Raw genomic sequence first — 12,208 nt, 5'->3', positions numbered from 1 at the left:
ATATTGGATTGGAATCCTCCCTAATGACCTCACTTTAACTGGATGTTCTACAAAGACCCTTTTCATAAGCACCAAAGGTTCGGACTTCAATATTTCTAGGGGAACACACTTCAACCCAGAACAAATCTCAATTATAAAACATAAAAGTGAAGCTGTTTCCCTTAAAATTAGATGGGAGACCAAAAACTCTTTCTCTCTCTTTCATTCATCCCCCTTTTTCTCTCTTGACATTTCTCTAAAATGCTCTGAGCTGCATAAAACATAGTTTTTAAAATCACCTCTCCAATAAAACTGATATGCAACAATAAAATATTTTAGCAGTTGTCAGAGGTCTAATATGAGTTAAGTCTTGCATTTACCAATTTAATATTTACTCCAGTATTAAGGAACCAGTCTTGTGACTTATTGCACTGCAGAGGGCAGCTCCTTTTTTTTAATTAATTTTTTTATTATACTTTAAGTTCTAGGGTACATGTGCACAACGTGCAGGTTTGTTACATATGTATACATGTGCCATGTTGGTGTGCTGCACCCAATAACTCGTCATTTACATTAGGTATATCTCCTAATGCTATCCCTCCCCCCTCCCCCCACCCCACAACAGGCCCCGGCGTGTGATGTTCTCCTTCCTGTGTCCAAGTGTTCTCATTGTTCAGTTCCCACCTATGAGTGACAGCATGTGGTGTTTGGTTTTTTGTCCTTAACGATAGTTTGCTCAGAATGATGGTTTCCAGCTTCATCCATGTCCCTACAAAGGACATGAACTCATTATTTTTTATGGCTACATAGTATTCCATGGTGTATATGTGCCACATTTTCTTAATCCAGTCTATCATTGATGGACATTTAGGTTGGTTCCAAGTCTTTGCTATTGTGAATAGTGCCGCAATAAACATACGTGTGCATGTGTCTTTATAGCAGCATGATTTATAATCCTTTGGGTATATACTCAGTAATGGAATTGCTGGGTCAAATGGTATTTCTAGTTCTAGATCCTTGAGGAATCACCTCACTGTCTTCCACAATGGTTGAACTAGTTTACAGTCCCACCAACAGTGTAAAAGTGTTCCTATTTCTCCACATCCTCTCCAGCACCTGTTGTTTCCTGACTTTTTAATGATGGCCATTCTAACTGGTGTGAGATGGTATCTCATTATGGTTTTGATTTGCATTTCTCTGATGGCCAGTGATGATGAGCATTTTTTCATGTGTCTGTTGACTGCATAAATGTCTTCTTTTGAGAAGTGTCTGTTCATATCCTTCACCCACTTTTTGATGGGGTTGTTTGTCTTTTTCTTGTAAATTTGTTTGAGTTCTTTATAGATTCTGGATATTAGCCCTTTGTCAGATGAGTAGATTGCAAAAATTTTCTCCCATTCTGTAGGTTGTCTGTTCACTCTGGTAATTAAACTAAAGAGGGCAGCTCCTTTAAGAAAGCACAGGAAGGCTGTGACGGCCCCAGGTGGGGCGAGGTGGGAGGTGGGAGTTGTAAGGGAATGCTCTCTGAGGATCATCTCTGTGGAATCTGACTGTATTACTGGAGAGAAAAAGGTTTTATCCATCAAACCCTCACCATCAACTCATAAAGTGTTGGTGTCACTTCCTGGGGGGAGCCAAACCTCCCGTGGGCCATTGGCACAGACCAGGAGAACCTCAATGAGATACACAGGTCAGCCAAGAACAGGTTTATTTACTGGTCCTCTTCTTTCCTCATGCTGCCAGATCCAGTACCTTCCCAATCACAAAGCCAGAAAGTCAATTCCACACTCCCTGCATTTTAATTCCTGAAGAACTCAGCTATTCAATTGCCTGCTACATAAACAGAATTTGTCCATGTTGAAACTCTGGCAAGACTGCAAATTTTATTGTTCACCTTGGAGCAGCAAGAAGCAGGTAGGGAACACCTGTTAGCCCCAGAAGAACACCCATTATCAGGGAGGCCCCCACACTCCCAATGTCCCTCTCCTTCACAGTCACATCCTGTGTCTGTATTGCTCTTCAGGCACATTGGTCTCTATCAATTTCTTCATGAAAGCACTGGGGAAGTATCCTTACTTTGTGACTACTGAGAAATCTATACTAATGCCATTGAGGATAGACCAGAAGGATTCTTCTACCAGAATCCCAGAATACAATCACAAATACCTTTCCAAACGCTTTGCAATCCATCCCAATCATATTAGCAGACAAACTGGATGTCCCATAAGTTCTGCTTTAATGAGACATCTGTGTTCCTAAGAAATAATGCAATAAAAGCCACAAGACTTATGGGAAAAATGGGTCAGGGGAAAAACACTCAAATACTCCATCGGTAATATATTTAAAAATAGAGGTCTATTAAAGTGATATAGAATATTTATACATATTAGATGGTTGTGAAGTACATATATACTAAAATAAATGGGGTATTTTGCTTTGAAAAGGATCTGCAGTTTACTTGTGGAAATTCACAACAGAAGGTTGCAGCCTGAGTTACTGTGAAGTAGAAGAAAAGTTGTGTGAAATTTTATGGAAAATTGTTCCCTAATACTTCCCCAGTTGTTATGTTCAGGTTGTTTCCTAATATATCAATCATATGGGGACAAATTCACATTTCAAAGCAAGCATTCTAGCAGAACTGATGGTACTTGAAGCCATATCTTTAATTTACGCCATCATCAGAGAAAAAGTCAGACCAGCTTCTTCAAGCACTCTCAGCCCCTACCTTCAGATGTCCCTTTCCATATTAATCGTCATTTCCATCCTTATTGCTTTTCAGCACCTGCTGCCCTCTGTTCCCCACACCATTCTAAGGCCAGGAACCAAACCCATCTTAGAGATGCAAAGTAACTAACAGTAAACTGTAGAAAAGTCCTCGGAGTGGAAGCTAGAATTGGTTCTCTGCTTTGTACACAACATTTGACTAGCTGGCTACAAAGTTGGTAAGAGAACAACTTCATCGAACTTTTGCGGAGGTTTCAAAAATTGTTGGGTTCATTTCTGGTCTGCCTCTGAAAGGAGAAAATTGCTTCAGATATTGTTCTGAGCTACTCTCCTCAAAGCTATCTGGGGTATGTACCTTGGGCTTCTGCCTGCTTGCATCTTGATCTTCCCTCCTTTTCTGGAACAAGGCTAATATCCCTGTCTCTTCCTTGCTTAGCCTTTGCACTCTGCTCCTGACAATGCAGAATGTACCTCTCTCCTTAGTCTTCCTGGGAGCCATGCCAGGCCACACCCCACCATATCTTGTTGACTTTGTCAAAGCTCCATTTTCACAATGCATCTGCTGGAATGCCAGTTCTTGCCTCACAATTAACTCAAATTATTTGCTCTTCTACTCCACCCAAAAGTGCACCTGCCTAGGTGAACCAACAGTAAGATTACAGAACGGGGCATTTCTTTTTGGTCATGATTCCACAAGAAGTTCAATTTTTCAGGCTGTATCATTTTCAGAATATTGTGGGAACTCACTGCATTATTTGAATGGAGTCAACTTGGTAACTGCCTTGTAAAAGAAATGGCATATTCATTCTTTCCAAATAATATAACTGTAATGCTATTTTGTAATTTCTGATTATATTAAGATATTAGCATATTTGTTGCAAATAAACTAGAGTGCTATTTTTATTAGTAGTTTGGCTTTAATTAATGTTTTGTAGTATGAATAATTTTAGAATTAAACCATGAACAGGTTTGAATCAGCAGCCTAATCTTCACATTCTAAAATAACTTGAAATGAATCAGTGCATAAAGAAGGCAGATTCATCTTGATGTGTATGAAGGAGCTGACATAGGCACTTTCTTCATTTGTTCTTTAGTGTCACATGTGAAACAAATTGACTCTCTTGATACCCATAAGGTGCATTTAGGGGTCCAATTGTTTTCTTGCTTTATAAAGCTGTACTTGTCCTAACTAAATTTCTACTTTCACCATATTTTATTCACAACAATCTGTTTCATCTGAGGTTCAGTTTGGCTATTGAGACTGATTGCCAAAAAGTGAGTTTGCCACCAGAAATTCAATTATAAAAACAGTATTAATAAAACTAGACAGCTGTCCCTCTGTATTTTAAAGCAGTAAAAACATTACTTGGCTTCTCATTTACATGGCAGATCCGATTCATCATGTTAACATAGTTAAACAGAAGAAGAAATATTTCACATAGATAGCACTGTCAAAGCAGTCAGTTCTAGAAAGAACGTAGTAATTTAAAAAAAAAGAAAATATAATATGGAATCAATGAACGGAATCATAACAATCACATTTTCAATATCACATAGAAAATCATGATTCTTTGTAGGTAAAACAAAGGGAAAACTAAAGTGCACTTATATTTAAAATTAAAAAGATTAAAGAAACTGGCTTCTTGAAAAGAGCATCATATATTTAAAAACTAAAATAAAGAGTGCAATTAAAAATAATTCAAAACGTTTTCAGGGACAAAAAAAGGAAATAATTAACATTTATTATAATACCTGAGTTTTCCTTCCTTCATGAAAAGGGTGCTGAAAATCATTTAAAAAATTTTAGTTCTAAATAAAATAGATTCAAGAGTTTTTAAAGATCACTGAAAATTGCTTTGGAATTGAAGAAAATAACATTGAATGATTTATAGCTTTTAGGAGAGATGGGATACAAGTCAATGACCTGAAGAAATGGAAAGAATGAAGACTCAGGAAATAAAACAGAGAACGAAAAAGATAAGAATATTCCACAGAGAAGTTAGGTAATATAAGTGTAGCTTTGGGGGCTCAGATTAGGAAAAACGGCATTAGTTTTTGTTTTTTACAAAAACTCTAAAAGGAGCTTAATAATGGTTTATTTTTCCACAGTGCAGGAGTGATAAGACACAGTTTTAAGTGTTTTAAGTGTCTGTGTGTGTATGCATATATGTGTGTGCATGTGTATGCATACATATATTGGTATGTAACCACACGTGTACATGCAAGGATGTGCCTGGGTATGCACGTGCATATTTATGTGGAGACTCTAGATGCTTTGGAGACGCTATGGAGACTCTAGATGCTTTGATCCTCTGTATCATATATCTCTCAAGTTAAGAAAAGGGTATTCGCCATCCTTCTCATTGGAAGGTGCAGGTGAGGTGATGTTTTCTTCTATTATTTTCCTTTCGGCTTCTTGCTCCAATTCTTGTACCTCCTGCGGGCGTTTTTCCAATAACTCAGCCTGCCTCTTCTGTTTAGTTTTCAGTTTTTTCTTTTTGTTTTTAGAATTTTTCCTATAGGTTTCTGCTGTGGAGCCGTACTCACTGCAGACCCTGAAGGAGGAGGAATACCTGCTTTCTGCCACTCAGTGATCTCAGCTGCCGTTGTTCTCACATATGCATCATCCACACACAACAAGATGTTTTGCGGCTTTATGTCAATATGAGTAATCTTGGTCTTACTGTGTGATATTCTAACCCTTGAAGGAACTGTTGAATGATTCTCTTCACACAACGTACTGGGAGGCCTTGATACTTGGACTTGATGATCCAGTTGAGGAGATGGTGGCCAAGTACTCCGAAGACCATGCAGACATGTATCCCATTCATGCCTGAAATCTTGAAGTAGTCAATGAGCTGGATCACCATGTCTTTGTTTGGGTCACTGGGATCATTTTCTCGAACACATTTGAACAATTTTATTTCATCCAAGGGTGTGTCTGTATCATGCTGAGCACTTTTTACAACTTTTGTTGCAACAAATCTTTTCCCCTACATATCCCAGTACAGCCAGATAGTAGAGAAGTGCCCCCTATAAATTACCTTGGGCAGTATGGCCATTTTCACGATATTGATTCTTCCAACCCATGAGCACGGAATGTTCTTCCATTTGTTTGTATCCTCTTTTATTTCATTGAGCAGTGGTTTGTAGTTCTCCTTGAAGAGGTCCTACATATCCCTTGTAAGTTTGATTCCTAGGTATTTTATTCTCTTTGAAGCAATTGTGAATGGGAGTTCACTCATGATTTGGCTCTCTGTTTGTCTGTGATTGGTGTACAAGAATGCTTGTGATTTTTGTACATTGATTTTGTATCCTGAGACTTTGGTGAAGTTGTTAATCAGCTTAAGGAGATTTTGGGCTGAGACAATGGGGTTTTCTAGATATACAATCATGTCATCTGCAAACAGGGACGATTTGGCTTCCTCTTTTCCTAATTGAATACCCTTTATTTCCTTCTCCTGCCTGATTGCCCTGGCCAGAACTTCCAGCACTATGTTGAATAGGAGTGGTGAGAGAGGGCATCCCTGTCTTGTGCCAGTTTTCAAAGGGAATGCCTCCAGTTTTTGCCCATTCAGTATGATATTGGCTGTGGGTTTGTCATAGATCGCTCTTATTATTTTGAGGTACGTCCCGTCAATACCTAATTTATTGAGAATTTTTAGCATGAAGGGTTGTTGAATTTTGTCAAAGGCCTTTTCTGCATCTATTGAGATAATCATGTGGTTTTTGCCATCCCCATCAAGCTACCAATGACTTTCTTCACAGAATTGGAAAAAACTACTTTAAAGTTCATATGGAACCAAAAAAGAGCCCGCATCGCCAAGTCAATCCTAAGCCAAAAGAACAAAGCTGGAGGCATCACGCTACCTGACTTCAAACTATACTACAAAGCTACAGTAATCAAAACAGCATGGTACTGGTACCACAACAGAGACATAGATCAATGGAACAGAACAGAGCCCTCAGAAATAATGCCACATACCTACAACTATCTGATCTTTGACAAACCTGACAAAAACAAGCAATGGGGAAAGGATTCCCTATTTAATAAATGGTGCTGGGAAAACTGGCTAGCCATATGTAGAAAGCTGAAACTGGATCCCTTCCTTACACCTTATACAAAAATTAATTCAAGATGGATTAAAGACTTACATGTTAGACATAAAACCATAAAAGCCCTAGAAGAAAGCCTAGGCAATACCATTCAGGACATAGGCGTGGGCAAGGACTTCATGTCTAAAACACCAAAAGCAATGGCAACAAAAGCCAAAATTGACCAATGGGATCTAATTAAACTCAAGAGCTTCTGCACAGCAAAAGAAACTACCATCAGAGTGAACAGGCAACCTACAGAATGGGACAAAATTTTTGCAACCTACTCATCTGACAAAGGGCTAATATCCAGAATCTACAATGAACTCCAACAAATTTACAAGAAAAAACAAACAACCCCATCAAAAAGTGGGCAAAGGACATGAACAGACACTTCTCAAAAGAAGACATTTATGCAGCCAAAAAACATGAAAAAATGCTCATCATCACTGGCCATCAGAGAAATGCAAATCAAAACCACAATGAGATACCATCTCACACCAGTTAGAATGGCCATCATTAAAAAGTCAGGAAACAACAGGTGCTGGAGAGGATGTGGAGAAATAGGAACACTTTTACACTGCTGGTGGGACTGTAAACTAGTTCAACCATTGTAGAAGTCAGTGTGGCGATTCCTCAGGGATCTAGAACTAGAAATACCATTTGACCCAGCCATCCCATTACTGGGTATATACCCAAAGGACTATAAATCATGCTGCTATAAAGACACATGCACACGTATGTTTATTGCGGCACTATTCACAATAGCAAAGACTTGGAACCAACCTAAATGTCCAACAACGATAGACTGGATTAAGAAAATGTGGCACATATACACCATGGAATACTACGCAGCCATAAAAAATGATGAGCTCGTGTCCTTCGTAGGGACATGGATGAAACTGGAAAACATCATTCTCAGTAAACTATCACAAGGACAAAAAACCAAACACTGCATGTTCTCACTCATAGGTGGGAATTGAACAATGAGAACTCATGGACACAAGAAGGGGAACATCACACTCCAGCGACTGTTGTGGGGTGAGGGGAGGGGGGAGGGACAGCATTAGGAGATATACCTAATGCTAAATGACGAGTTAATGGGTGCAGCAAACCAACATGGCACATGGATACATATGTAACAAACCTGCACATTGTGCACATGTACCCTAAAACCTAAAGTATAATTATAAAATAAAATAAAATGAAATAAAATAAAATAAAAAGAGAAGTGCCCCCATCCAAGCTTTCTAATAACATGATACCGGCCATTGAAGAGGTCTGCAATTCTCACTGGATGATAGCCACCTTTGCAGTAGTCCGCAGGGTCCTCTTGCTCCTCATCATCTGATCCAGGATCTCCTCCTTTGGCTCTGGTGGTGTGGGGTCTGCCAAAGGTGGCTGTGGTGGTGGTGGCGGTGGAGGAAGAGGAACTAAAGGAGCTTTCTATTGAGGCTCCAGCTTTGTAGGGTGTTTCTCTCTTTTCGGCCTCCACTTTTGGGCCTGAATGGGCAGCACTTTCCTGGAGCTCATTCCGACGCGGCGGAAGCGGGGCTATAGGGGCTTCGCGGAGGTGACCTCGACGCGGGCGCGGAAACCAGCCGGGCTGCGGCTTTCACTTGCTCAACCGGCTGTGAGGAGGTGGGAACTGCGCCTGCGCCGCCGCCGTCGCCGCTCTGGCGGATGGCGAATACTGCGCAGAAGTGAAACTAAAAACAACAGGATTAGAGGAGGCGGCGGAGGCAGAGACCTCAAAGGACAATGGTGAAGCTGAGGACCAGGAAGAGAAAGAAGACCCTGAGAAAGAAAACACTGAAAAAGAAGATGATGTAGATCAGGAACTTGGGAACATAGACCCTACATGGATAGAATCACCTAAAACCAATGGCCGTCTTGAAAATGGCCCATTCTTACTGGAGCAGCAACTGGACGATGAAGAGGATAATGAAGAAGACCGCCCAAATCCTGAGGAATATAATCTTGATGAGCCAAATGCAGAAAGTGATTACACATATAACAGCTCCTATGAACAATTCAATAGTGAATTGCCAAATGTATGGAATAAAATTCCCGAGTCACAGTTTCCAGAGTTTTCCACCGCGTTGTTCTCTGGATCCTTAGAACCCGTGGCCTGCGGTTCTGTGCTTTCTGAGGGATCACCACTTACTGACAGAAGCAGGACGGTTTCAGCCTCCAGTACTGGGGACTTGCCAAAAGAAAAAACCCGGGAGGCTGACTTGTTGGTGAATCCCCTGGATACACGGAATGCAGATAAAATTAGAGTAGAAATTGCTGACCTGGGAAATGCTTGTTGGGCGCATAAACACTTCACGGAAGACATCCAGATGCGTCAGTACCGTTCCATAGAGGTTTTAATAGGAGCGGGATACAGCACCCCTGCAGACATCTGGAGCACAGCGTGTATGGCATTTGAGCTGGCAACGGGTGATTATTTGTTTGAACCACATTCTGGGGAAGACTATTGCAGAGACGAACATCACATAGTATTGATCATTGAACTGCTGGGGAAAGTCCTGTTTACTGACCGTTTTCTTCTGGAAAAAAATACGCTATGTTGGGGAAATATTTCGAGGAGTTTTTCACCAGAAAAGGAGAACTGCAACATCACCAAGCTGAAACCCTAGTGCCCTTTTGATGTACTTGTGGAGAAGTACGGCTGGCCCCATGAAGATGCTGCACAGTTTACAGATTTCCTGATCCCGATGTTAGAAATGGTTCCAGAAGAAAACGAGCCTCAGCTGACGAATGCCTTCGGCATCCTTGGTTGAATTCTTAGCAAATTCTACCAAATTGCATTCTGAGCTAGCAAGTGTTCCCAGTGTGTTGGACCTAAACAGTGACTCTCATTCTTTAACAGGATTATAAGTGAGCTGGCTTCATCCTCAGACCTTTATTTTGCTTTGAAGTACTGTTGTTTGACATTTTGCTTTTTGTGCACTCTGATCCTGGGGAAGGGTAGTCTTTTGTCTTCACCTTAGTGGTTTGCTGACCGTTTTCTTCTGGAAACAATAACGTGTCTCTAAGCATTGTTTCTTGTGACATTCAAATGTCATTTTTTAAATGAGAAATACTTTCCCCTTTGTGTTTTGGCAGGGTTTGTGACTATTTATGAAAAATATATTTTAGCTGAGTACTATATAATTTACAACCTTAAGAAATTATCAAGTTGGAACCAAGAAATAGCAAGGAAATGTGCAATGTTATCTTCTGGCAAAGGGACATCATTCCTGTATTATAGTGTATGTAAATGCACCCTGTAAATGTTACTTTCCATTAAACATGGGAGGGGGTCTCAAATTTCAGAAAAGCTACCAAGTCTTGAGTTCTATGTAGCGTATGTTGCATGTAGCCAACTTTAACTGCTCCAAGGAGTTGTGCAAGCTTTTCATTCCATAACAGTCCTTTCACATTAGATTTTTTTAAAAGTGGCTCTGGGTTGTAAGATATCATTCTCTATATGGCACTTTAAAGGAAGAAAAGATATGCTTCTCATTCTAAAATATGCACAATAATTTAGCAGTCCCATTTGTATTTTTGCATATTTTTAAAAGTATTTTTAAAGAAAAAGAGCGATTTTACTTGAAAAATGTAAAGGCTTAGTACCATGTCATAATTCCTCCTCTGGGCACTGTAAGTTAAGCTCCACAAAGATTAAATTCGAAAAGAGAAATGTGTTCATTGTGTGGAATGAAAAAATACATATAGTTTTGGAAAAGCGTAATCACACTTGTCTAGAACACAAGGTATGGTATATACAATTTGCAGTGCAGTGGGCAGAATATTCCTCACAGCTCAAAGGTAACAGTGATCATATTCATTCCATAGATAGCTTTATGTGTGGCTACAACAAATTTTAGCAGCTTTTTTATTGTCTTTCCATGAAATGAAGTTGAGAAAATGATTTTCCCTTTGCAGGTTGCACACAGTTTTGTTTACGCATTTCCTTAAAATTAATTGTAGAATCCAAGACACAAACCACAGTTGGCAATACAATTTTAGAATGTAACATATAGAGTTATAGTCTGTTTTAGAAGTCAGTGGATTAAATGTCTTTTTATTTTAAATTTTACATTAATTAAGGTGCCTCGTTTTTTACTTTGTCCATTAACATTTATCCATATGCCTTTGCAATAACTAGATTGTGAAAAGCTAACAAGTGTTGTAACAATACTCCATTGTTTGAAGTGTTTGCGGTTGTCTTAAAAATTAAAATATTGGTCAGGCGCAGTGGCTCACGCCTGTAATCCCAGCACTTTGGGAGGCCGAGGTGGGTGGATCACGAGGTCAGGAGATCGAGACCATCCTGACTAACACGGTGAAACCCCGTCTCTACTAAAAATACAAAAAATTAGCCGGGCGTGGTGGTGGGCGCCTGTGGTCCCAGTTACTCTGGAGGCTGAGGCAGGAGACTGGCGTGAACTCGGGAGACGGAGCTTGCAGTGAGCCGAGATCACGCCGCTGCACTCCAGCCTGGGCAACAGAGCGAGACTCTGTCTCAAAAAAAAAAAAAAAAAATTAAACTGTTTTGTTTTGCTTTGTTTCCGGATTAAAAAAAAAAAAAGAAAGAAAAGGGTAAAGAGAGAGTAACCATAGCGTCTCTGTTTTTTGTATTCAAGAAGCAGTCAGAACACCCGAATGATTAAAAACATGATCTTTAGAGTCATACGCATCTGGGTTAGAATTCTGACATTTCACTGTTACATCATGTCATATCAGGCAATTTCATTAGTCTTCTCGTGTCTCAATTTCTTCTTTACGAATTGAAAATGGTAGTAACTTCTTCATAAGATTGTTTTAAGGACTGAATGAGATCATGTATAAAGCCCTCAATATAGTGCCCAGCACAGTGTATAATCAATACATGATATTCACTGTAATTATTATTTTTACTGATAAATGTACCAAGAATGAAACCAAGAAAAGACACACCAGAAATTCCAGCAAAAGAAAATAGGAGATAGGAGGAGAGAACTGAGAATTGATTGACCAATGTCTGTCATAGCTCAAAAGACTTATGCAAGAGGAACCAAAAGCCTCCACTAATCCATGACTGCTCTCTTCTCAGCAAGGCTGTGACCACACAGTCAACTGAGAGGATGGGAATAGTGAGGTTCCACAATAAATTTCATACTAAAATGCACTGCTCAGTAGCAGAAACATTAGCTGATAATGATGAATACAATAGCCTAGCGTTTAACCGAGACGTTTAAAGCAGCATATGACATATTTTTCATAACTACCCTTCACTGGCAGTCTAAAAACAAAGAATAAAAAGCTTCTCTTCGATCAAACCATGTTCAAAAATGAAATAGATCCCTTGGTTTTATGTGTATGAGTATATTTACACTGAAAATGTATACAGATATTCACAAATACATGCACAGAGCAA

At 39.6% G+C, this 12,208-nt stretch overlaps 1 protein-coding gene and 1 pseudogene across 3 annotated transcripts in view; both read left to right on the top strand.

The window, feature by feature from the left end:
* Positions 1–12,208, top strand: part of NKAIN3 (sodium/potassium transporting ATPase interacting 3) — a 686,257-nt gene that overhangs the window by 550,241 nt on the left and 123,808 nt on the right. The gene's annotated exons all lie outside the window — the stretch shown is intronic.
* LOC105737626 lies at positions 4,974–9,595 on the top strand (annotated as a pseudogene).

This window comes from Nomascus leucogenys, chromosome 16, assembly GCF_006542625.1.
Source record: "Nomascus leucogenys isolate Asia chromosome 16, Asia_NLE_v1, whole genome shotgun sequence".
In the NCBI taxonomy this organism is placed as follows: Eukaryota; Metazoa; Chordata; class Mammalia; order Primates; family Hylobatidae; genus Nomascus; species Nomascus leucogenys.
This window is presented reverse-complemented; position numbering and strand designations above follow the sequence as displayed.